A 26,180-nucleotide genomic window follows, 5' to 3' on the forward strand; every position below is an offset into this window, starting at 1 on the left:
AAAATATGTAACAGTAGATTTGAAAAATTTTGCTTTCTTTGATCAGAAAATAAAAATGATAAGCGTTTTAGTGAATGAAAGAAAATCACGGGAAGAAACAACATACACACATTTATCCAATTTCAAATTACATAAATTATTTTTCTTTAAAAGCTGTCACTGTTGAAAGCAATGTTTTAACTTTTTCCACCAGCCAGAGACTGGCAGATGACATTATTTTACACTTTGTTTCTTTTTATTTCTATGGTGAAACTTTAGCATCAAGACCTCTCTGTGTTTGGAACGTTCAATATGCCAGACTAGAAAGAATTTTTAAACTTGCATGGCTACTCATCATTACAATTCTCTAGACAGCTTACAAATGATGTTTGTGTGTCTGTCGATAGGCAGTATTTAATCTGTGGCTTAACTTCAATGTGACTATACGCAGAAGATAACACCAGGTTTATTGAAGGTGGTGTAGAGACACTTCAGATCTAAGACTGCAATTATATACACACTCAAACGCAAGTAAGTGTGATCAAACTCAAACTTATTTCGGAGTAGATATGTAGAGGATTATGCCAATTCACACATGACCTAGTGGCTTATTTTCTCCACATACACTTTCCCCCCATTCATGTCCCACGTATGAAACTGCATGGGGGGGGTATCAAGAGTGAAAAGATACTGCTAGTATACAGCTTAATGATATATCCATTTACTATCCAGATTTCACAGACATGTTCTTTATGTGATTCCACACATGAGGCAAGGTTGGGAAGAGAAAATGAGTAAACAATTTGAATACATGAATCAGATTATATAATCTTAAGAAGAAAGCAAGCTGGCAAGCTATGCTCCACTACTACACTACCTAAATGTAATATAGATTCATTAAATCCTATTCATGTATAGTCAAATCACATACATTAGCGTTTCTCACTCAGTTACGTCCTAGCATTCATCCATGTGAGCATCAGTCCTCACACTGGCCTTTTTTCAGCTGCAACACTAAACTATGGTTAGCATTATGGGAGGAAGCCTTGGGCTATAAAGACTCCCCTTCCCTTCTGATAAACTTCCTCAGCTTATCACAGTTAAGTATTATGTTCAAAACAGATCAACGACTAAACTTGTTAGCATCCAAGCTCATTTCCTTTGGGGATTTTATTATTTCTTTCAAGCAGCATCTGGTTGGAAATCAAAGTTTTTATTAACAACAAATGCCATACCGTGAATATTCAGTTTATCCTGTATTTATTTTTTTATCTTCGGCAGATGGTTGTAAAACTATTAGCATTTGTTCTTTTAAAAACATTCTGGAGGGATCAAATAATACAGACAAGTAAATACAAGGAGCAGTCAAGCAATTGTAAGTGGTTGATGAGGATACAAATAATCAGCTTAATTTAAAATTGGGCTTTACTTCAGCCCTGTAAGTGGGTAATGCTCATTTGGTGTATACCAAACCACAAAGCTACTAATCTCGCTACTTTCAAAATGCAAAACAAATGATCTACAGGTGCAGAGCAACAGGTTTTGAAAAAGCAACAGCTCACCGGATGTCAGTGGGAAGCTCCAGAAATTTATCAGAAGTTAGTACAGAGTGGCTTGGCAGCTGTTACTCTTAATTCAGTAGCTTCTGGGAATGCTGAAGCCCCATTGAGACAACTTCTTTTTTAGAGGGGAGTCTGCCCTATAGCTCCTCCTACTTCTTCAAACTTACCATTTTATATTTAGGTAAAGGTAAAGGAACCCCTGACAGTTAAGTCCAGTTACGGGCAACTCTGGGGTTGCAGCACTCATCTCGCTTTACAGGCTGAGGGAGCCGACATTTGTCCGCAGACAGCTTCCGGGTCATGTGGCCAGCATGACTAAGCCGCTTCTGGTGAACCACAGCAGCGCCATAGCTGTCAACCTTCCCTTTTTTGGCGGGAAATTCCCTTATTTCAGCGCCATTTCCCACTGCTATCCCGGATTGTTAAATATCCCGTAGACTGTCTCTGGGACAGGTGAGGCTGCTGATCCCTTATTTTCAAATCCGAAAGTTGACAGCTATGAGCAGCGCACGGAAACACCATTCACCTTCCTGCCGGAGCGGTACCTATTTATCTACTTGCACTTTGATGTGCTTTCGAACTGCTGGTTGGCAGGGCAGGGACCGAACAACGGGAGCTCACCCCGTTGCTGGGATTCGAACCACCAACCTTTTGATTGGCAAGCCCTAGGCTCTGTGGTTTAGACCACAGTACCACCCACGTCGCCACATAGAATTTCAGTTGATTCATAATGCAGACCATTATCAGGGAACCATTCTATCTTTTCTCTTATTATCCCAACTGTGTGACTATCCTATCAGAGGATGAAAACCAAAGATAAAGCAGTTTTGGAAAAGTACAGATCTTTTAATGGCCATAACCTAGTTCTTAACAGTGAAAAACCAATATAATAGGATACAGATTTGTAAACAAACCCAACAAAGCAAGTATTATGTTGTAAACATTTTTCTAAAAGGCAAAGTACTTGTATATCTTCTCTATTTGTGTGTAGATATGCACACTTATTTGGCTCGGCAATTTTATTTGCAACCTATTAATATTTTAATTAATATTTAATCAATTTAAGTAATTAATTTATTATTGTTGCTCATTTCTTTTATCATGGTCATCTCAGGACCCTGCAAGGTAATTGATAATTCATTTCATGTTGAGAGAACTATAAGCCACATTTATGTGGCAAGCAAAACCAGCTCTTCTATCACCTTCCTTCACAATGGTGACTACTCTTCTTACCAATGTATGACTATTGTTACCAAGGTTTTCTTTCTCGTGACTACTTCGCAAACTTTAAGACACTGAAGTGGTTTCCCTGGCATTCAATAAGAACCCCCTTGGAGAGTGTAAGAATAGATTTGGAAAACCTAAATGGCCAGACACCGTGAAAATGCTTATTGTACATTGTCTGGATTCCCCATATGAAAATCACTGCAGCAGTAGCACTCATGTGCCTACAGAGAAAACTGCACATGATGACATTTAAAATTTAACACCTGGAATGCTGAATCCACTGTTTCAGCATTTGGGTGTGCAGTAAGCCATCTCCAACAATTTTAGCACTCATCCCAGAAGATGGTTATTTATTTTATTTCCGTATGGAATGTATTATTCACTTTATATTCCAGAAAATCCAAAGAGATGTTCAGAAAGTCTTTATATGTAATTTAATGCTTGAAAATAGATAAGAAGCATGGCTGTGACCATCTCTCTGGAAAGGCTTGTCTAGATATGTAATAGGCACAAAGAGACCAATATGATTGGTGCCTATCTAATTTGTACAGGGTGGAAATTTCTATACAACTGGTACTGCAATGCTAAAGGTCTGGTTTTGACTTGTCATGGAGCAGATGTCCTAGGCACCATCGGAAGAGCTTCCTCTGATGAGCACAACTGTCCAACAAGTATATAGGGGGTGAGATTATCTTTCAAACGACCTGGTGTTGAATTGTTTCAGGCCCCTTGCTAAAACTTTATATTTGGTCCAGAGAAATATTTGCAGCTAGTGTAGGTTGTTCAGTCATAGTTTTATATACTAGTGGTAGTCTATTCCACTTCCACCTACCCTTTTTGCACAAACTTAAGCTTCCAGGCTAACCTTAAGGGCACCAAGAGTATTGAACTAATTGAGTATTGAGGTTAACCTCTGTGAACTTTGATAGGTGTCCATCACCTGGCATCCTGGTGACATCAGGTGGTAGACAAATGGGTGGTCCTGCCCACCTGTCAAAGCTAGCCCACCAGAAGGGGGCAAATTAGGGATGTGATTTGATCTAGTCCTCTACCCCCTGTGCACTTTTTAAAGATAACATTTTATTTTTGCTTCTTTTACATTGTGTGGAAAAATCCAATCATAATTTCCCATGCAACATCCAGTTAAGTTCTCAGTTTGACAAATGTAATTTGGTTGCTGTGAACATTCAGCAAAAACAAAAAAAAAACAAAATCCACCAGCCATACAATTATATGATACCTACATGTCCATGAACTGATTAATTCTATAGAGCAAATGTTTTCATTCTGTCGCTGTCCCCTTTCTCAGTAACTTCCCTGAATTGCTGAATATAACTGAAAATAAACTCTGAAATTAAAGCAAAGAAATTGCATTGCATTCAATTTATGTAAGGCATTATTTAGCTTAAAACTGATATAAAAACCCTGCATGTTTACAATATCCTAGCAGAAGGCTTGAAAGCATGAATGAAACAGCACATCTTAAGTATGTGGATTTTGTGGCATTATTGATACCAGCCCTCCCACCCTTTTTTATTTCCCAAGGAGTGAATTATAGTTGTATAAACTCAGCCTCACACTAAATGCTGGCTCCTGCTGGAAAGAAAGCAGTAAGACTGCAGAAAGCTCTTTCTCCTAGCCAGAGGCCATCAAGCTGCTAAAGTATTCAGCAGTCAGCTGTGGCATGGAAATGAGAGGAAACACCTGCAAAAGCAACATCAAGCCCGGGTAATACCAGAAAGATTCCTACAGGGGGCATCATGTGGGATGATCTGAAGTGCACAAAATAATCTCTCCACTAACCTGTTTGCAGACCCAAAAATGTAATTTTCTCAATCTGAAAGTGTTCATACTTGTCCTCAACACACTACTTTTGACCTACATTGATTCTGGACCTTGTCATCCACAAGAGTTGGTGAGGTTACTTGATATGTGTCTGAAAATTATCCCCTTAATTAGGTTACCCATGTCTTTTCCTCCCTGCACATGCCCCATGTGAATGAAGAAAGAAGCAGTGGTTGTGATCTCGGTACATGTCCACCCACAGCGCCATTGGACAGGTGTGGATACACACACACACACCCACTGTCAGGACCACCTGTGTTTTCAAATAGACACACTGCTGGGTAATGCAGAATCAATCTGCAATCAGCTTTTAGTTTGAATTCAAACCAGTTTCTCAAGAAGCACAAACATATGCAATAAATCTTGATTTTGTGTGTAGACTATGGAGAAAAAAGCAAGCACTCCATTGAGTCTAGAATAAAGTGTTGTGTGTACATAGCCCTTATGTGTTCTCTCTCATTTTTAAATAGAGAAGAGATATACATCCAACAGCAAAGGACCAATTTTGTATGCAGAAGGCCACAGGTTCAATCAAAAGCATCATCAGGTAGGGGATTTCATATAGTGTGGAAGGGAAATAACTCACTCTGCCCAAGATTATGGGGACCTGCTGACATTGAGATCAGATAGTGCTGGGTTAGATGAACATATGGTGTGACTTGGTATAAGGCATTCATTTATGTTCCTTTGTTCAAGTGGACAGAGCCACCACCAAAAAACAGGAAATTAATCTTCCATTTCATTTTCTTCCATTGCATGACTTTCACAGATACAAGAGGAGTAAAGGACTACTCAGCCAGTGTAAAAGAGCACCAGTATACTTCAAACTAATTCTCACAAAATCAAGAGAATTCTCTTAAAATCAAAACTCATCTATAACTCCTAAATACAGAAAAGGAAAAAGGGACCACATAAAAAGACAAAGACATGATTAGAATAAGGAACAACATTATGAGTATTGTTAAGTACCCAAATATCTCTTGATGAATAAGCAATTTTCAAAAAAAATATTAAGCAAACAAGTTGAGGCATTCTTGGCAAATGACCAAGAAACATGATCTTTCTCAGGGATGGGTTTGAGGGTTGGGGAATGGAGAGCTAATCTCATTTGGGAAAATTTCCTCCCATCCCCAAACAAGTGGATTAGACAAACCTTGGGTATGAAGAGCTTCATTCACCATGTTACTCCACTCATTGATGGGAGACAGCTTTCTTAGTCCTTTAAGCACCAGTCCAATGTGACCAATACCCCTGGAGCCATCTTTGAGGGTTCGTGTTTCTCTCCCCTTCCAGGATTACAAATAACTCTCACTGACTTCAGAGGGAGTTACTTGTATCTGCCAGGGGAGAATCATGATGGAGTGTGCAAGGAAGCATTCTGCCCTTAAAAATGTCAAAAATCATTAGGAGTGACTGCGCAGCATGAGCAGGAATCAATATTAGAGAAGACAGGAGTAAGCAAATGAGACAGGAAGTGGAGACTGTTAAAGGGAAACCTAGAAGCAAAATAGAAACCTGTGGGGGAGAGAAAGATATTGGCCTAGGGATAAAAATATACGCAGGGGGAGGAGGAGGAAAATGAAAATAAAGAGAGAAATGAGACACTAACAAGCCTCAGCAGCAAAAGAGGGGGAAGAAAATGGCCTTTGCAAGGGATTAAACAGAAGGAAAACAGATTGGATTATAATTCTGAAGCTACATTGTAGCAATGTGATTAGGATTTTAATTTATTTTTGTATGTTAATAGACAAGCACTGTAATATAAACGTATACCATGTATCATATTTACATGTGAAATTTGGAACTATATATTAACTATATATTTCACAGGTAACTATATATTAACTATATATTTCACAGGTAATGTACTATAGAGTTCCAAATTCAGTCAGTTTAAAGCATTTGCATACTTGGTTTTTGCTTAAGAAAAATTATTCCAGTTCAAGCAGCATTTAACCATCAACTAAAAAAGATTTTTTTCATATGTATACACTTCATACCTCAGCATTTAAGACCCACCACTTGAATGGGTTTGTCTTATTTCTACTATAAAGCACCGAACTACAAGGTGGTATGAAAACTCTCTGTTGTTGGTTCCATGATAGCCAAAGAGCACTACTGTATTTAGCAAATGCAAATCAATGCTAGATGCTAGATGTTGCTGCTCTATGAGATATTATATAAAAGTAAACTATTAACTAATGGAGTGTTACGAGAGGGGGTAATAGACTCCTTCTGGAGTAGTTTGTCCACCTTTGGTCCCCACTCTGCACTCGGCTGTGGCTCCTAAAAGCTATCAGCGTGAGGCAGCAGCCACACCCTGGGAATGGCTTCAACTGGCTGGCTGATCTTCCCCTGCATGTGGAAAAAAGGCAGCAGCGGATTCAGCAAACAAGATCAATAGTGGGGTCCAATGGTCAAGAAGGAGGTTTCTGCACATGCTGTAGAAGAAAGTGAGGAGCAGATGGGGCTTGTCAACCTGGGAAGGTAGCCCATCTAGAAGAAGGAAAACTATGCTCCTAATCCTCTGCTGCCTTGGGCGGGAGGGGGAGTTGGGAGAATAAAAGGCTAAGGAGTAGACCCTACACAGATCCAGAGTGGAGTTCCTAAGACAGCTGGATGGCACCTTTTGCACCTTCTTCCGGCAACCAAATTAGTGTGAAACGTATTGTTCTGCTTTCCTTTGGACCACATCAGAGAAGCTGGAGGGCGGTCTGGTCGTCTGGGCAGTCCAGGACCTCCATATACACTGCCCAGGCTTGTGCCCCAGGGGTTTCACTTTGGTGCTGCTAACACAGTGATTTGACTCCATCCCTGGAGGCACACTCCATTGGTTTTCAAGGCAGATGGATGCCAACAATAATGACTTTGGCTCTCCCACATTGAACCTGATGTGTTTTGACTCTATGTGGTTTCAGCTTTAAGCGCAATCCCTAGAACGTAATCCCCATTTAAACTGCAGGCTTACGGTATCCGGGGAGAAACTACAGGTTTCTAGATGGCTAAACCAGAATGAACAGATTACTTGCTGCAAAGCAGCTGTAATACTGCTGGATCACTTCTCCTTATTCTAAAGAAGAAAGACATTAAATAAAAGATATTTATGAGCTACTGAATGGTAAAGTATCTTTCCTGCCTGAAGAAAATATTAATGAAGCAGACAAAATTTAAAATTTGTTTCCTAGGACTTGGAATTAGTTCACAGAGCAGAAATAGATAGGAGTAACAGGAAGTCTTATCTCCCCCTCCCTCCCCCCCCATGTGTCCACATCATCTAGACACACTGGCCCACATTATTTTACTTAGGTATTTTGAGTACTGTAGTGGATTATTTAATTTGCAGCAACTGACTTTTAACAGCTCAAGCCTCACGTCAACTCAGTCAAAATCATTTTGCAAGTGAATGATCCTTTGCTGGTGACAAATCTTCTGAAAATAAAACCCCAAACAACCCTCTGGTAACACAAGATGCTCCATTTCCTTAAATTGCTATATAATGTGTTACAAGGCTGAGGGCTACAGGCTTGAAAAATTATGGAGAACATGATATATGTGACTTGAATCATGTATGTTTCCCCCTTTTCTTTTCATTGCTTTAGGTATATTTATTATCACTGCAAAAAGGACCAACCAACTTAGCATCCCCTAACATCAATTCCAGCTAAATATCCCTCTGAGAAGGCAACTGTCAAATCATCTCCCACAACTCAAGAGGCAACGGTTTTCTTCTTTTGTTCCATCTCCCTCTCCCCCACGTTTCTTTTCCACTGGCTAACTTTCAGCCTTCAGTGAGTAGAGTCATATCCAGCTCCTTTAGCCTCAAACAATAGTTCCAAAAAGGCAGTGAGAAATCAAGATAAGCTTCAGGTGGACCAATGGAAATCACATGAAACATTATACTATCACACAATATACTCCAAATATATTAAAGTAGTAATACCATGGAGGTGCACACCTTATAGTACCCAATCTTTCAATTTATGCTATGAACTGTAATTAAATGGCTAAATACACAGTCCTGCCATGGTTTCCATGTGTGATATAAACATAACAGGTAAAAAGAAACAATTGACATGAAATATTCACCTGTTAAGGAACCCTCAGTTAAGGAGCACCACACCTCAAAACTCACAGGCATTGTACTCAATTGTAGCCTTCAACATACCAAACTGAATACAAAAGGCTAAGTAAAAAAAGGGAATCACCTCCAACTTTCTCATGAACCCTGAGATGCAATCTACCAAGTCATGGCTTTCGGTAGAGGCCTGTTTTAGGATATCACTTATTATGAGTCTCTAGTACACAGGCATCTTTCTTCTTCACTTGCCGAGTTCCATTGCATCAGAATCTCTGGCTGTTTTAAAAGAAGTTACCTACTCAAACTTGTGTGCTTGAAAGGGTTAACCTGGTCCCTGAGCTCAAGTTACCAGTGTGAGTATGGCTTAGCGGGTTCTGCTCCCTCCTCCATTCTCAGACTTTTTCTCCTTCATGCAAGTGAACTGACTCTCTATAAAATGAGATTTTATAGCCTGCATCTTTGCTAATCCAAATACTGAATGATCTTTTGGTAAGGAAACCTAGTATTTTTTTTTCTCCTTTTAAATCATTTGGAACATTTTTCATCATCTTTTTCCTACTCCTAATGGATGATGACTTGTTTGCTGCAACTTCTGGAAACTGTGAGTAAAATATTCACTTATTTGTGAAGCTAAGTGTCTGTGATTTATTCTAGCCTAAGCATTTTCATGGAGAATTTTTATTTAAAGGTGGATGAGGACAGGTGTAACCCTAACCAAGTTTTAATATGCTTGGCAGCAATCACCATTGCACTTAACTCTCCTACTGGAGAGTAGGAATCTCTCTTCCAAACCTCTCTCCAACAGTAACCTACACTCAAAAGGGTCAAGCTGCTAGACGCCCAAGTTGAAAATGAGGGTGGTTTTCATCTGGCTTTGTCAGTCTGGCAACACTAGGATTGGGACAGGTTAATGAGCAAACCATATCTGATTGGGGCAGCAGCACACACAGAACTTCAGCCTGTTGCATGAACCTTGTGGGTGTGTGGGTGTGAAAGAGTAAGTGAGAGAGACGTGCAAAAATAATGACTATTGTATCAGAATAGAATTATTTTATATCACATCTGAATCTTGACAACCGAAATTTAAGTAAGCAACAGAGGCCTATCAAAGATTAGAAGTAAAATACCAGGACTAAAAACCTCACCTAGTGCTAAATTAGTTATTGCTTGGAGTGATTTTGCTTTGTATAATAATACGTTTACTATTCACGTTTCATACACCATAACCACAAAAATCTCACCCAAATCTAAGCACTTCATGGTAGTAAATCTTCATAGGCAGGCTCAAATAATAACTAATATTCCCCTTGCTATAACGATAGGTTTATTGAAAGTTTAAAGGAAGATTAATTCCTTCAAACATAGACAGCACACAATTTGTTGACTCAAAATACTTAGTGGTCCAGACTTTTTCACTAGGAAGTGATTTCCATGAAGCTGTAAAAGTGAGCATGCCTTTATCGAAAGAATTTTAATCATTGTATCTTTCTCCTTCCTACGACAGCTGTCATTGTGTCACCATAGCAGAAAGAAGTTAAATGTCACTCCCCAGCTTCCAAGTTGTCACTTAACAGCAATGAAATATGCATTGTTCCAAAGAGGAGAAATAAACATTTTTACTGAGAGCTTCAGGATGCACTGAAAACGTTCTAGCAAGCTCATGCATTTTGTACATGATGCAGAGCAGAAACAATTAAACACCCCCCCCAATAAACACATTGCACAATTGAAGTGTGCACAAATTACAGCATATCATATGGGCCAGGTCTTGGAAGTCATAGAATTGTAGAGTTGGACTACTGCTTCCTCCATGCTCCCTAAAAGGAGAGAGTCACTGTCATTGATTTGCTATCACACCAGCATCACTTTATCTTGCTAGATTCACATAGTCCCATTCAAGCCTCCTGCCTTTCTTGTTCTCTCAGATCTGCCTTCGTTGGGAAAGGATGAAAATCAAGCAGCAGAAAAGAAAAAGAAAAAGAACAAAAGAACAAAAGGCAAGCAGAAAAGTTTCGCAGAAATTAAATCAGTTATTCTTGTTTTATAAATGGGGAAAAATAAGGTATTGTGACTTGCTCAAAGCTACCAAGTATGTTTGTAGCTTAAGCAGGACACAAGCACAGGACCAAAGAATGTGACACCATTGGTTTCAAATGTGCACTTCCATTGAAATGTAACCCAAGCTACTTTGGGGGAATGTAGCTAAACAACAGAGATCTATCTTGTTTGAGGCAAGCCACAGAGTGGCTAGAAGTAGTTATCTTCTAACCAAGATTCCAGTGACCCACATTACTCTAACCCTTTCCTTCTGTGTATTCAAGAGCCACATGCTGAAGTTTCAAATCTAAAATTCTATCATTATCTAAAATTCAAGAGCTTGACTTTCCATTAAGGGCTGGCAGAGTTCATCTTTAAGATTCTCAGTCAGGGCTCTCAAAAATATGACCAGAAAAGTATGATTTCAACTATTGTCTTTCTATGAAATGAAACATCTGAACAGAGAACCCACAAGATGCAATGACAGCCACCAACTTAAAAGGGAATTAGACAAATTCATGAAGAAGCCTATCAATATCTATTACAGTCACGATGGCTATATATTACCTCCAGCATCAGAGGCACTAGGCAGCATGTGTCTGAATCCTAGTTGCTAAGGAACATGAGCAGGAGAGAGCTGTTGCACTCAGGCCCTCCTTATGGGCTTCCCATAGGCACTGTGGGGAGCATGATGCTGGACTTGCTAAGCCATTGGTCTGATCCAATAAGGCTGTCTTTATGTTCTTAAATCGGAAATATGATGGACTACAAAGGCAGGCCAGGCTGAGACTCAAGGCTGTATTTAAAATTCAGTCACAACAGAGGATAGCTTCTGTACTTTTATAAGCAGGTACTTTGCTTCACAGCTGAACAGGGCATACTCCACTGAGCGGGGCCCTATGGGGCCTTACATACTGCAGAAACTGTGGAACCCAGCACAAATGAAAGCTGATGTTTTCATTTTGTTCTTGTAGTAAGCGAAGGGAGACTAGCTAGATCCTGCTTCACTTTGTGTTTGAAGTGCTGTACCTCAAACCAACTTTAAGGAACAATCTGCATGGTAAAGAGCCCTGGAATCTCCTCATCAAGTGATAAATATATCTGGCAAAATTCTAACAGCATTTGTTTTTAAACTGGCTTTTCTGATTGCGAACCAGATAAACGTTCTGAAGTTATATAATGATGTCAGAGAATATGTTTTAAAAGAATTCTTGGATTAAGAAGACACAATGATAAAAGGCTTTGTGACTCCTTAAGGTTTATAGCAACGTATTCTACAACTGTAAAAAGACAATTATTGCAATCATAGCCTGAGCTATACAATACTTGACTGAAAACATGAAGAAAAGGTGAAGGACATTTATGGTTATGCCAGAGTTTTAGTTACATTTTTGCCAGTTTGTTTCCTTCCTTCCATAACGTATACAACCTGTACAGAAAAGCAATAATTACACTATTTCTATTTTTAGTGCAGAACACTATTTTGACCTACTCAGCAAGGCAATTCCTTCCTCCGCCCCCCCCACCCCCGCTAACCTTTAATGTCATTCTATCATTGTGCTGTTGGCTGAACACTCCCTGGCAGATGTGGGATGGGCCACTAGCTCTTCATTAACTGCAGCTGCAGCTTCTTTCTTTTCGCTTGAACAAAGTATCCAGAGAGCAGTTCATAGTCTTTAACCAGTCCTTCAAGTTAGATATCAATGCTATGTTGTGAAACATTCACCGGGATGTTGCCAGACTCGGTGGGGCCAGCATTCTCCACACACACACACACACACACACACACACTTATAACGTGTTTTCAGGAGTCACTGGTTCTTTGGCACACATGTAAAACACTTCTGATTTGCAGGAAACTGATATACAAAATAGCTATTTTGTGCAGTCTTTGGGTTGCATTTTGTGCTAAATAGTTTTGGCGGGTGTAGGGGACTGATTTTAATTTTTATATATGGTTCTCCAGTTGGTTTCAAGAGCAAACAGGAGGTGAAGGACTATAATAAACTGCATTTGCCTCATTTGAGTTGTGCTATGGCATGGAAAGGATTACCAAGTAGAACAGAACTCTTGGACTTTGAAACATACAAATGCAGCTGAACAATACAAGCTAATGATTATCTTTTTAACAATATATTCTATAGCATAGAGATGATAGGTAGGTAGGTAGGTAGGTAGGTAGGTAGGTAGGTAGGTAGATGATAGATAGATAGATAGATAGATAGATAGATAGATAGATGATAGATGATAGATAGATAGATAGATGATAGATAGATAGATAGATAGATAGATAGATAGATAGATAGATAGATAGATAGATAGATAGATATAGATTGATTATAGGAGCCAGCCTCAATGCACTGGGAAGTTGTCCTTTGTAAACCAAATTGAAATGAATGGGGAAACTTCTTAGAACTGCCCTTTCACACAAAAATATTGTTATCTGTGCAGATTCTACAAGGATCACTAATGACAGTAATTAAAGAATAAAAAGAAAAAGAAGAATTCAACAGAAATAAAATTCTTTGAGTCTGAAAAGTACACAAACATACCTTAAAATGCCACAATTTATGAAATTGCTTTTTGCTTACTGAACCAAATCCATTACCTTGATCATAAATAATCACATGCCTAATGACAAAAGGCATTCCAGTAAACCTCTGTGGTGCACAGATGTTTTAGTTTCATTTGAACTCTCAGAACTTATAAAAGTTAATACATATGACATAAAATAGTTTTAACAGAACATCTAATCTCTCATAGATCCTCCAAGGATATTATTTCCCTTTATAAGCATTGTAAATTTTAGTTATTGTAGTATCTGTACATATATGTGCAGCGAGCTACCTTTGTAACCACCCCTCACTAATTTCTGCTTGTTAAATAAAAGCTATTAAGCAAGCATTGCCTCACACAGTACCAGGAAGAGTGAATGCATCTAGTACTATTCTAAATACTTTCTATAGAATAGAGTTTGCTTCAAAGCTTGGGCAGTGATGCTATTAATGTGCTCAGTCATAATAAAAAAAGTTGCTAGAGGCAACAACATTTCTAAACATCCTTTTCACACTACAAGCTATTCAAGATTCATAGTAATTTATTCGGCCACTTACCAGCAAACATGACAGCTGCTCCTGAATCTGTCCCAATGTTGTTGATATTTTTTCCACTCATACACATCCTCTCCCCTCCTCTTCTGAAAACTGTTTCCCTGCATTTCATCTGGCCATAATAAGCCCAGGCTTCTTTTGCCTTATTTACATTTTCTTTGCAGTGTCAATACACTTTACTGGACAGCAGCAAGCATTCTGCCAGGCATTTGAATTTCTTCCCACTGATATAGTCTTCCGCCTGGTGAACCTTAAATCTCTCTTCCTGACTCTCCTTTGCCAGCAGCCTGAGATATCTTGCTTCCGTAAATTTTGCCATCTCCTCTAAAATCCACACCACTGCATTTTATGTCTCACCGTAAGAGATACTTTATTCCTTTGCAGCCCTTCTTATGCTTTCCTCTCAACATTAAATCACAAGATTCTCTTTCCTGACAAACCAACTGATGCAAGTACAGCCCCTTTTCTGTGAGAAACATTACCTCCAGACCTTCCCTCTCTAAGAAAGCAAGCATGTGAATTGCAAGGCAGAGGGGTTTAGCCTCCTTCTCAAATCCTCGTATGTATGTCCTGTTTGAGAAGCCTACCATTGGCTTATACCATACAATACAGCCATTTGGTACATAAGCAGAACTATTTGCTCAACAACAACGAATACCACAAACGGCCAGAGCTGTTAACTTAAAATGATACATTTGAGGTTGATGTGCAAGGCACAATAATTAACAACTTGAAATGCATCGAAGATGCAAGTGATATAATATCAACAACCACAAGACTGCCTGTGTAAAGGTATACTTTTCTTCAATTTAGAAATAAAATTCCAAGGCGGAGGGAGAGGAAACAATGACGGGGAAAGGGGACTAACTAGGTTAACCTGCATCAGTGCTTCCACTTAATTGGTTTGCTACTGTCCAGCAAATATATATTGATACTAAGGAAACAAAAGCAAATGATTTTCATATACTGCATTGATTCACATAAAATATTTAACTGTCTCCTGGCTCAATAGACTGTGGTGTGGATACTTAATGAGGGGCAACATTAGCCTCAGATTCTCATCAAACAGTGAGGAGAAGCAAAAAAAGAAAAAGAAAAGAAAAAGCCAAGTTCTAATAATTTCAGTAGTTTGTGTCTGGGGATAATCACATGGCACAGCATCATTATAGAAATGCAAACTATAAAGGGAATTAACATTCTATTTTTTTATAGTACTGTTGCATCAACACTAATTGCAAGCATGCACACACACAGAGGAAGATGCAGCACAAATGCATTCTCTGCCAGTTATTTAAAGAACAATCTTAAGCACATATACCGGTACTTGGAAAGTATGTCCCATTAATTTCTGGAGATTTAATTCCAAGTAAGTGTGCTTCGGAGCACAGCCTAAGGAGATATATCATCATTTCCACATGTAATGCATCAAGAAATAGGTCAGATATAAATATGCTTAAAATAAGATCTTATAAGAACCACAGGCTTCAAAGGATGCACCAGAAGTTTCAAAATCAATGTAACATGCAAAGCACTTCCTTAACATTTTGATTGAGTGCGAAAATAGTGTGCCAAATTTGTTTCTTCAGTGCTAGAGACAGAGTTGTATTCAATGTTAGTTCTACTTAGAGTTGACCCATTGAGATAACTGGCATGGCTTAGATCCAAGTAACTACTCAGAGTATGATTTAGTTGGCTATAATACGAGATGCAAAAGTATTCCCTCATTCACCCCAACGAGGCTTGATTCCAACTGGTTGTGAGCAAAACCAGGAGTGACTCACTTGAGGTGAAGCCATAGCAATAGCTTCTTGGCAGAAGTGCCACTGCTTCTTACTTTGTGACAGCAAGGTGGGAGTTGTCTGGGTGCACTGATAGGGGTCACCCATGCAGCCCCGCCCTTGCTGCCACCTTGCCCAGCAATCAGCAATGATGCTTCCGTTGAGAGGCTACTGCTGTAGCTCCACCCCACCTGGCTAGCCACTGATGAAAAGACTTGTGGATGCCTCCCTCTGAAGACATCTCTTTCACCTTCTCAGCCTCCCAAGGACCTACCACACTTAATTATTATTATTTTTTTCATTTCTTTTTATTAAGTTTCATATAATTAACCAAATAGGAAAAACACATCAGCAGTTACAAAAAAAAGAAAAAAATAGATGGACAATACTTTTATGTTATGTTTGGATATTTCCTATTTCCGTTACAGTTCTTTGTCTACCACACTTAATTAAAAGAGGGCTGGTTCAAGTTCCTTGCTGGTGAGTCCAAGTGCTTTCACTGGACGGAAAAGGTATGTTGAGGAGTTGAAGCTCTGCTAACAACAGGATTGGAGCCAAAATGGGGACAATGAGAAATAAACGGGAAGCATCAACATCCTTGGGTAAAGTCCCAGGTATGCAGAAATCCATTTAAAAAAAAAAATCCACAAGAGGATCCTCATCCGGTGGGAAAACACAACCACTCAATGGGAAATGAACATCCAGGAGCCACAGAATGTTGGGTGCCAGCCGGAAAAGAAAACCAGAAATCTATCCTAGTGGTGGGAGAGAGAAAGCAAGTGAATTGGTTTGCTTGATCCCTATGAAGCTTATATTGTCCTGGAGGGAGGCATAGCTGACTGGAATCCTTAACTGGTCGCAGGCCCCACCTGTTACGAGTAATAGCCGTTGTTAGACCATGTCTAAGGCATCTTAGCGGCTACAGCCATCATGACATAATGAAGGAGTATTCAATTTCGTCTGATTGTTGTGTGTATGAAGGAGCAAGGCGGATGACCTACATTTTTACTCTATTGTCTTTGTTAAGGATCTATATTCTGACAAACTCATTTATCTTCCCCCCCTTTGAGACACATTCTGTTTAGGCTCATAGCCTTTGTGAGCCAGTCACAACTCATTGGTGAATCATTACCAGTTTGAGATTGTATTTCCAGAATGTAAGTAGAAGGATATTACCTATATAGAAGGCTAGAAATATTTCTGAGGTGTGTGTGTGTGTAAATTTTTTAATAAATTTTCTGTTTTTCAATGTAGAATATTCAAATAAATATCAATGACTTTCCTTATTCTCTTCCCATGGTTCATTTTGCATATTATGGAAGATTTCTGAGGTTTGGAAGAGAGAGTGGCAGACCCAATCACTCAGTTCTTGTGTTCTGCTTCTCATGTAGATGGAGCCCGGTCATCCTAGTCTGAGTGCCAGTCCTGTACCTTTGCCATAATGCAGGGGTGTGTGTGCAAGGAATGAAGGACTGGTTAGCCCACCAGCCAATCTGCACTTCTCCCACAGGAGCAGAATTCAAGACTGGTTTGGAAAATGGCAGGTACGTTTCAGGTGGGATTTAATATGGGTGGTGTGTCATGCCTTCCTTCTACAGCAGACGCCTGACGCCAAACGTGTGTAATGCTTAATTATTTACTCACACTGTTTGCAAACTGTCAGCACAAGCTTCTGTTTGGTCCTTACTGGCCCTGATGAGAACAGAAACTTGCTCCTGAAGGACACTGGTAACTTAATGCCCATTTGCATCTTCTAAGAATAAGCCCAGTTCCCACATGGGACACTTCTACCAATCGAGCACAGATATGATATAGAGACTTTAAACAACTTTGTTCCAATTAGGACTGCACAACCAATTTGCTTCGCTTGCAGTGGCACAACAAACTCACATATTGTTCTGCTGTGTCCCTTCTGTCCACCCAAATCAAAATTTGTCTCTGGTGCCCTCTTCCCTCAAGAAGCCAGCCAGGTCTTTAGTCCAGCCTGTAAATTCTTCGCTACCCAGTTTAGTCCTCCTTGGATCATGCCTCAGTGAGACTGCTCCAAACTGATTCCGTCCACCCAAATCAAAGTTTGTCTGTTCCAGACTGATTCCCAATAAGCAGAAGGGCTTCAGCTCCCCTCCTTACATCTTCCACTCCATTACTATACAGTGGTACCTCTGGATGTGAACGGGATCCGTTTCGGAGCCCCGTTCGCATCCCGAAGCAAACGCAACCTGTATCCGCGCATGCCGCGATTTGCCGCTTCTGTGCATGATGTCATTTTGAGTGTCTGTGCATACGCGAGCAGCGAAACCTGGAAGTAACACGCTCCGTTACCTCCGGGTTGCCGCAGAGCGCAAACCAAAAATGCTCAATCAGAAGCTACTTCAACCCAAGGTATGACTGTACCTCTTTTCCATGTTTGTTATTTTCCTTGAGCTATTCAGGAAATTTAATGTCTCATGTTTCCACTTAAATAATACTTATCTGGGGTTGTTGTTTTGAACTGCATTGGGAGGTTCTAAAGAAACCCTAGCTGCTTACTTGGACATCACATGGCACGGGGCTAGAGTGTGACTTACAAAGAATGGCACTCCTTCAATCTCCGCATGACTGACACTGTCCTGAATGATTCGAAGTCTGCTTTTCAGTATTAGCAGACTGCAAGCAAAATCCACAAGACTTAGCTGATTATAGAACACTGCTATAAAGCCATGACCCTAAACACTTTGGTCACATTTTCCCTTTTATTTGAACCCAGATTTTTAAGTATCCATGGTATAGTGCAATACAGGCAACCCCCAATTTGCGCAGGGGTTGCATTCCAGGTCATCACATGCAATGGCAGAGTGCACAGAAGCCCCACCTGCCCTGTTGAGGCCCCGCCCCCTTTTCCAGCCACTCCTGGGTTGCCACAATGCGCATCAATTGGACGCATGTAAATCGGTCATTACCTGTTTCCCTGATGGCATACAAAAATTTCCTGATCAAGGACCCGAAATATCACACCTGTAATTTACCTTGCCATGTTGTAATAATAGGCTTGGTATCTGGGGGTGTGATGAGACTGTAATTTAACAAAGATTTCATTCTTTTTATAATTTAATACTGATAGATATCAATGTGATCAAAACAGAGAAAATTATAAAAATGCCGGGTGGATTAAACACATGATTGAGAATCAGAAGGCATGGCTTCAGTTTTCATTGTTATCATACTGAAGAATTGCCTGGAGTTTATGCAACTAATGACGATGATGAAATCATGAGAAACTAAATTGATACCTTGAAAAACAAGCAAGGGAGGAAAATGGGAAAAACAGAACATAAAGTCAAAACACAAGCTAAAAGGCACAAGATGAAAGTGCAATAAATATCTGCATTCCAAATCTACTACTCAACCCCCCCCCCCCCAGGATCTGCTTGAGTAAACATTGTTCTTCACCAAATATAAGCTCTTTGGTATTCCCAAGGCTAACCTCAATTGAAGTTACAACCTGAAACAAAAATAAGAAGGTGCTGTGCAACCTTTAAAGACTAGCACATTTAGCACATACTCTGATGAGCTAGATTCCACTTCATTAGATGCATCAACTGGACTCTAATCTACAAAATCTTATGCTCCAATAAATCTGCTAAGTCTTTAAAGTGCCACGAGATTCTTTGTTGCCTTTTTACTGCAGGAGACTAACACAACTACCTTTTTGTAAGTTGTCACCTGAATCAAATTCCTACTGCTGTTCTGACAGGGGTACAACTTGGTAATATGACTGTGCTTCTGCTGTGGGCATGTTTAGAAGCACTGGCTCAACAGCGTTCTTGTTAATTCCTTCTTCTATCCATTTCTGAGTCTGTGGATCCAATTCCAAACATTTTTTGTTTTACTTTATCTAACAATAAGGGTTTGCTGGCGCTCTCCAATGCCAGCAACTTTATACACATACATGCATAACGGCAGCACAGCTTTTAATCCCATCAGGGAATTCAATGCTTTCCTAGGCTGTTCTTTACACCTGTCGCCTATACAGTATCAGGTTTTCATTCACGTAAGAACAGAGGCAGTCAGAAGCTCAGATCTTCAAACTGTTTCAAACAACTGGAAACCCATGTAAACTTATTAAAGTCACAGAACTACAAATATTCAAAGTCTTAGTAATGACTGTGGATGTTGCAGTGCAACTCAGCAATATCACCAGCTCAAGCCTTTTCTCCTCCTCTACTCATTTAAAAGAGAATTAAAGCAATTGCTTTGACAAAATCATGCTTCCTGCAGGGACTTTAGATAAGTGTTTGGTTTCTACTGAAAAAAACACAGGTTCTTAGGAGATCAGGTCTGTTCACTACCAACACCAGCTTCATCCACCCACCCATTGCAAAGGAATACAAATGGAATTGTTCTCTCATTTTTTTAAGCCTTTATGTCTGCGTGTATATATTTGCAAATGGTTTGATAACTTAACTAAGGATGTTAGTTTCACTAATATGCCTAACAGAGCAATATCATATTCCACACCATACTTGCTTATGGCCATTATACAAATGCTGAAATTACAAATTTCCTGGGAGAATAAATTACTGTAATATCTCTATAAGCCTTCTGTAAAACAAGTGCTCACTGAAATAGCTTTTTTGTTTTGAAACAAAGGCTGACCCTTCTTTCAATTAAAAGAAAGTGCTTCTGGAAGCAGTTGCTGAAAACAATAAGATTTTTTTTTTAAAAAAAAAAAGAATAAAGAAATGTTTATTGATGCATATTTACTTCAGACAAGCCCTTTCCATGGATCCAGCCAGTACCAAGCTGAAATATCAGCATACTTCTGTAAGGCGGAATAATTCAGGTAACTTTGGAGTGGGGGGAGAGACTGAGAAAGAAAAGAGGCTACGTTGATTTCCTACCATTTTTTCCAGGTACAGTTTCTTTATTTTGCTCCCAATACCCCTAGGCTGCGTGGATGCTTTCTGTGCTACTGTAGGTAACCATCTATTGTGACATTCTCCCTTTTCTTTAGCCATTCACATCAACCACAGCTAATGAGAAGATACTCTGTCCTCAGCAGCGAGCCACTTTCATACCTAACAGCCTGTGGTTCTGCTCTGCTTTGAGACTTATTGCCTATTCAGGAATATATATATATTTGCATTCCAGTAGGTGCTTTCCACACCACATGGTTTCATTCAACTTGTGCAGCATGCCAGTTTTCAAACAGCGGTGCCTTAAAACTGCTTTGTCCTGAAACAGGCATGAACACTAGAACAACAGGCCCAAGGCCACCGTAATTCATATATTTTTGAAGGTCAGCTCTCATTGGGAAACGAATGAGGGAACCCCAAAATGTATGTTATGAGCCACACACCCTTTCAGCTGTCAATATGCAATGCCACAACTTGCTGCGACCTGTCATTTGCAAAACTCACACAGTACTACTATGATAACTCAGTAGTACTTTTGTGTCTATATCAAAGAACGAAGAGGTGTTAAATATTAGGGATTAACATACTGTGTTTTGCAAGAAAAATAATTCTATTGGAAAAACGCTGTTTTGAAAAATAAAGCCACATCAAATACATCAGTTGCATAATAGTTCCCAGTTTTGAATTCAATACTCAAATCATAAATAAAACATTTCAACAATTTTTAAATAAAACACCTGAACATTGTAAGTAATATTATTGTCCCTATTCTGCACACTAAGTTATGGACTACATTTGTCAGAACAACAAGTCTGCCACTACACTATTCCTTCCCCCAACACGACTTTTATTGAAATTTAAAAAGGTATAATGAGAAACTGTAAGACTACACCAAATTTAAAAAGGTGCTTTCTGATGGCACTTAGTAAATGCTGATTTGAAGAAATAGTACCCCCCCAATATTAGCTAACACAAAAATGATAGTTTAAAGAACACATCCAAGCCACACTTCAAAGCAAAATATCAAACTATGCAGCTACATTTTGTTAAACTCTCAAAGAAGAAAACCCAGTTTAAAAAGTCAAGTTATTTGTTTCCTTGAAACAATCATCACATGCCTGCATTTTAGATAGCCAAAGCAACCTGCAATCTGTAAACAGATTACCCTCATTCCTCCCTGTTAAATTCAGCAAAGAGCAGTGGAACAGAAAATTATATGTAGCTGGCAAAGTCACAACTCGCTCACATGCAACTACGGAAGAAAAACCGGTACTTACAGAACTGTAAGATAAAATATCCCAGTTTCTCTTTTACATTTTACAGCAAATCAAACAAAGATCTCAGCTCTCATCAAGTCACTGCTTCCACTGTACTGATCAGCCAGGCAGAAAAGGCCCTTATGGATTCCCTATGCAGCTGGGAGATAATGGAACCATATTCTCAGCTGGGACTAGAGAAGCCTAACCGCTATGCACTGAGCACTGTATGGCTGCTCACTAGCATTAATCAGGAAGTACAGTGCTCCACCGCTTTATGCCTCCCTTCCCCCAAGGACCTGCACAATTAACACATGAATCAAAGATGCACACATTGGGAGACCTTGTACACAGAAGGACATATAATCCCAGTTCAGGGATATCTGAACACTGGTTAATTTTGTTCACTGATCAAGGATACGAGACTTCTTTTTAATTAAAGGCAAACACACACATTTATGTATATGGTTCCTGGATTTAAGTAACACTGTAATCTTGCTATGACCACATAACAGATGATTGCATAAATCTCTGTAATTAAGCTGAATGCTTTGCATATACAGCATTGTACGCTGCTATAAACCCAGATTTCTGCGTCAGGTCTTTTCTGAAGCAGTTAAATTTCTAACACACTGGGTTGTGTGTTTTTATTTTTATTTTTAAAAAAGTCTCCACCTTTCCTAATCCTTAGGATGAGGGCAGGTAACAATTTTTTTAAAATATGAACCACAACACAGTATTTAAATATAAAGCACAAAAGTGAGTAACATATAAAACGTAAAGGCCACAGCTGAGCATCATGTTAGTAGATAGAGACTGGGGTCTGAGATACCTTTGTTTAAATTCAGGCATGGATAACTGGGTGGTCCTAAGCCTTGGTTATTTATTCCTCAGACTTCAGTTAAATTAAGATTTGACCAATTACATAGTGTTATCAGGGACAAACAGTGACGGTTAAATGCTAAACATAGTATAAATGTTTGAGAAATTATCAGTGGGAAATATCCAACAAAATATTTGCCTGAGTACAATGACTTCTGCTTGTGCAATAGGACTCCCCCCATGACATACCACCCCCAAATCTGCTGGGGGGGAGAATGTTTGCCTTATGGCTCTGCTGGAATCCCACCCATTAACAACAAGTAAAATAATTATAAAATAATTATATTGTTATTCATTATTATTATTATTATTATTATTATTCATATTAGTGGTCCCAGGCCCTAAAGAAGTTAGATTGGCTTCAACCAGAGCCAGGGCCTTTTCAACTCTGGCTCCGGCCTGGTGGAACGCTCTGCCTCATGAGACCAGGGCCCTGCAGGATCTGATTTCTTTCCGCAGGGCCTGTAAGACAGAGTTGTTCCGCCTGGCCTTTGGCTTGGAGCCAATTTGATTCCCTCCCTCTCTCTCTCTCTTTTTTTTTCTTCTTTCTTTCTTTTCCTTCTCCTGTGATGAGGCTACATTTTAATATTTTAATGTTCCATTATTTTAATGTTGTATTTTATTTTTGTTTTTGAGTTGTAATCATTCATCTTGTTTTTATTATTGCTTGTAAGCCGCTCTGAGCCCGGCCTTGGCTGGGGAGGGCGGGGTATAAATAAAAAAATTATTATTATTATTATTATTATACTATTATTTATTTCTCTCAAACAAGCAGTGTTTTAAAGATTCTACTGTGTAAACATGAGGTTAAATTAAGCTGCCATTGAGCACTTTCTCATTGCGGAAGATGTGTGAATAGGAAATGGGACAAGTAATCATCACTATCAGGACAACTTCCATAGACGCAGGGTGGGAGGTCTTGCTGTGCCTTGACAACTAACACGTTAATTATGGTTAAGCTTTCATAGACAAGAGTCAAATTCACCTGATAGAAGAATGGAGTGTCATCTTCAGTTGGCAGATGTACAGGTACACACAGAGAGATTCAGAGAAAAAGATAAGTGGAAATAATGCAGTTAAATTGCAAAATATGCATGGAGTACAAGCTGTGACAGTTTTATGGGAAGCTAAAGAGAAGCAAAGTTATCATTCACAAAAGCAATAAAGGTTTGGTGATAACTTCCAAGCATTCTTGAATCAAGTAAGCAGTGGGAAAGGAAGCTCTCGAGCCTTGGGTTGCACCATCAAGCAATTCACACTTCAGGTTCTTTGGGATTACTTGGCTGACAGTGGTACCTTGGGTTAAGAACTTAATTTGTTCTGGAGGTCTGTTCTTAACCTGAAACTGTTCTTAACCTGAAGCACCACTTTAGCTAACGGGGCCTCCTGCTGCCGCTGTGATGCCGCTGCAAGATTTCTGTTCTCATCCTGAAGCAAAGTTCTTAACCCAAGGTACTATTTCTGGGTTAGCCGAGTCTGTAACCTGAAGCATATGTAACCTGAAGCGTATGTAACCCGAGGTACCACTGTACAGGTTTTGGCATTGCTATGTTTGCCCAGCTGGATTTGTTCCCAATGGTTTTGGTGAACCAGTCATGATTTGTGTCACAATCACAGCTGTCTATCTGGGATGCCCTCAGACAAAAGAAAATAGTGACCACCAATCTACCAATGTCATGTTTTCCCTGGATTTTTGTTATGTTATGTTATGGTTTATTTGTTTGTTTGTTTGTTTAACACAGAAATGTCCAACTGGTCGATCACGATCTACTGGTCGATCGTGGAGTGTTCCTGATCAATCCTGGGCCAAAAAAGAGTGCTCAACAACTCTGATGAAGCCTCCCCAAAATAAGCTCAGCAACTCTGATGAAGACTCGCCCCCCCCCCCAAAAAAAAAGAACAACAACTCTGTGCAATCCTGGGTAGATCACTGCCAGCTTTTTATACTGGGAGTAGATCACAGTCTCTTGGGAGTTGGATGTGCCTGGTATAACTTTTGGGGAACTAAAGAGCAGAGAATAATATGTTTATACAAAATATACAATCAATCAATTTGTGATGCTTTACTCATTGTTCTGAAAGTAGGATGTTGGTTTTTCAATGTTGCCATACACGTTTTGTCTGCTTTCTTATGGAGAGTATGTCACTATTGTAGAAAAAAGCCTTCAGCATAGTCCATTATAATCTGCAGAGAGCTCTGGTTGAGTAGGGCATCCATTATTATTTATTTTTGAATGCTGATTTCTGGTATTCTGATTTCTGATAGAAAATGAAGCACTGGGCACTTTCTGATTCACACATGCATATAAATAACTTGATTTCTTTATATGATACTACTGACTGCTGAATGTGTGCAATAACACTACTGAAAAGCATTAAAGCAACAATGTGCTGTTAAAGTTCTGTCTGTTGTTTTTGAACTGAAGTGGTTCATTAATGCCTGCAACTTACAACTTGATATTGCAGTCATCAAGTGAACAATATATACTGTAGGACAGCAAATTACAAACATAGTTTATAAACAATATGGAACTGTTCTAAACATGAAAGCCAGGCTTGGGAAAAAATTTACAAACATTTACAGAAGAGCAATTAAAAACAATGTGGCAGGGTGGGGGGATAAAAAAAAAACCTCAGTCCAATAAAGTATAAGCATGTTCAGTGGCACAAAAGGACAGAGCTGGCTAGAAGCATTAAAAGGAGTACCCCACTGTGCAACGTTTAGCAGCTAATCCTTCATAGCAAATTCATAGAGATCTGAGATACTCTATACATTATAAAGCCACCTGCAGCATTCCAACCTAAAGACCACTTCCATTGATAAATTAAATCACACCTGAACCAACATATCAATCAAAACATTACCCTGTTCCAGAGGGCACGAAGGAGATATGAAAGCCTTTTTCACAATTACCATTCATCTCTACCCAGTTGTCAGTACTCTACACTTTTTGTTGCTGTTGGTTCCTCTGGCTATCCACGCATATGTCGGAAGGGCCATAGCACTGTGGCAAAAAATCGTGTTTTCTATGAAGAAGTTCAGAGATTCAGTCCCTGGTTGCTCCAGGTAAGGTTGGGAAAGACCCGTTTGAAACCCATGGAAGCTGCTGGCAGTAAGCGCAGAATAGCTAAAGGGACAAATGGTCTGTCTTGCTATAAGGCAGCTTAGCTATAAATGTTTACTTAGTTTTAAGCCCCAGTGAGTTCAAAGGAGTTTGCTCTCATGTAAGTGGGTACAGGGTTACAGTCTAGGTATAGTTTTATCAAAATATGTGTGGATTATAGAGAAAGCAATGTTGGAGTAATATTTTTTTAGACTTTCAGGTGTATCCCAGGAAGCTAGAATAACAAACTATTCAACTCAGTAGCAGGCAGTATTGTGGGGCAGCATCGCACAGCTGACCTCCACTTTTGCATCCTGCTGCTTACCAGGATGTAGTGTGGGAGAGATAAGCTTGATGCAACGTGATTTCACCCATGGGAGCACTGAATTAGCTCCACCAGTGTGTGTGCACGAGCCAGCTCTCTGCC

At 39.5% G+C, this 26,180-nt stretch overlaps 1 protein-coding gene and 1 long non-coding RNA gene across 11 annotated transcripts in view; one reads left to right on the forward strand and one right to left on the reverse strand.

Moving 5' to 3' along the window:
• LOC310837225 (contactin-4) overlaps nt 1-26,180 on the reverse strand; it is a 509,134-nt gene that overhangs the window by 278,388 nt on the left and 204,566 nt on the right. Inside the window, exon 1 of one of the 9 annotated variants that reach the window (XM_083723378.1) lies at nt 21,789-21,991. The exons of 6 other annotated variants lie outside the window; for them this stretch is intronic. The gene's annotated coding sequence lies outside the window, so the exon portion shown is untranslated. Of the gene's footprint in view, nt 1-4,012; nt 4,029-13,841; nt 14,252-21,788; nt 21,992-26,180 lie in introns of those variants that run through there. 2 more of the 9 variants (XM_083723373.1, XM_083723374.1) reach the window with 2 other exon arrangements.
• LOC310838170 lies at nt 266-9,201 on the forward strand. Of its 2 annotated transcripts, XR_014560758.1 has the most exons (6): nt 266-510; nt 1,261-1,354; nt 3,320-3,450; nt 5,084-5,160; nt 7,576-7,731; nt 8,213-9,201. It is a non-coding gene; the product is annotated as an uncharacterized lncRNA (long non-coding RNA). The 2 variants fall into 2 exon arrangements; XR_014560759.1 differs by lacking the exon at nt 1,261-1,354 and having other exon boundaries at nt 286-510.

This window comes from Podarcis gaigeae (assembly GCF_964106915.1).
Source record: "Podarcis gaigeae genome assembly, chromosome: 2".
Classification (NCBI taxonomy): Eukaryota; Metazoa; Chordata; class Lepidosauria; order Squamata; family Lacertidae; genus Podarcis; species Podarcis gaigeae.